Here is a 1,770-nt window from a genome sequence, read left to right as displayed (position 1 = left end):
GAGGATAAGGACGAGAAGGTATTTGAAAGGTTTATGGAAATAGAACTCAGTGAAAGCAGAAATGTCTTGTGAAATGTTCCAGCTCTGAGGGTGGGGATGCTGCCCTCTCAGCAGAGAGTGAAATCAAGGAAAGGAATACATCTTTTGAGCTGCCAGTATGTAGCAGGCTGTGTAATAGGCTCTTTGCTGTTTACTTTATCTAATGTTTGCAGGAAATTTGTGAGTTACACATTGTATGTTCTGATTTTTAAAATGGACAAACCGAGTCTCAGAGGAGGTGCTGTGACTTGCTGAGGGCTAACCTGTGCAGTTTGATGAGCCAGGATTTCAATGAAATGATGCCCACCTAGAACATAGGTTTGCCTCCCACCTCTCCACCTTGACTCTTTAATGGTCTACAGCAAAAGATTTGGAACCAGTGAGGATGAAAAGAAAAACACTTGGCAAATATATCACCAAAAAGGAATGTAAAGGATATGGGAAAGGGAGAAAAGTGACAAAGACAGAATATTACCAATAAAGAAATAGTTAAACACACCACACACACACACACACATACACACAGACACACACAGACACACACACACAGATACACATACACACACGAATGGATAACAGGCCAAAGGATATAACTTATTGTGGAAGAAGAAGAGAAATTAAATATTAAACAAGTTCTGTGAAAATTTTGTGGGGTTTTTTTGATGGTTTTATTTGTACCACTTGCTTTTATTTATACAATTAGGTATAAAACCTGGTAGGATATTGTTAAGCAAAAGTTCAAACTCTATATAATAAAACCTGTGCTCTTTATTTTATAATCAATAATTCAGCACAATGTACATCTATAGTGTCTTCTCAATTTCTTTCTCATTCGACTTTCTCTTTTCAACATTCCACACTTAACACACTCATGCTTGGCTTGCATATCATGCTCTTTCGTTTTCTGTCTCTAAATTTATACAAATATTATTCTTTACAACAGTGTCTTCTTTTTTTTTTACTCTACCCTCAGTAAATTTTAAGTGTATGGTACAGTTCATTACCTGTTTGTATACTGCTGTACACCAGATCTCTAGAACTTTTTCATCTTACAGACTAAAACCCCATACCCACTGAATAACAACTCTCCATCCCCCCATCTCCAACCCCTGGCAAATTCAATTCTACTCTCTGCTTCTATGAGTTTGATTATTTTCAATACCTCATATAAGTGAAATCATACTGTGTTTGTTCTTCTGTGATTAGTTGATTTCACTTAGCATAATTTCCTCAAGATTTATCTATGCTGTAGCATTTGACAGAATTGCTTTCTTTTGAAAGGCTGAATAACATTTCTCCGGACATAGATACCACACTTTCTTTATGCATTTATTGTCAGTGGACTTGAAGTTGTTTCCACATCTTGCCTATTTGAATATGCTGCAATGAACACGGAACTGCAAATATCTTTCTGAAATCGTGTTTTTAAGTCTTTAGGATAAATACCCAGGAATGGGGTTGCTGATCATATGTTATTTTTAATGTTTTAAGGAAACTCCAGACTGTTTTTCATATTACCTTCACCATTTTACATTTCTACTAACAGTGCATAAGGGTTCTAACTTCTCCACATCATTGTCAAAACTTGTTATTTTCTTTTCTGTTGTTTTGTTTTTTGTTTGTTTTTTGATAATGGCCATCCTAGAAGGTGTGAGGTGAAAACTCATCGTGGTGGTTTTAATTTACATTTCTCTGATTGGTGGTGTTGAGCATCTTTTCATATTACTGCTG

Source organism: Crocuta crocuta, unplaced genomic scaffold (assembly GCF_008692635.1).
Source record: "Crocuta crocuta isolate KB4526 unplaced genomic scaffold, BGI_CrCroc_1.0 scaffold207, whole genome shotgun sequence".
Lineage (NCBI taxonomy): Eukaryota > Metazoa > Chordata > Mammalia > Carnivora > Hyaenidae > Crocuta > Crocuta crocuta.
Note: the sequence above shows the minus strand (reverse complement) of the source record.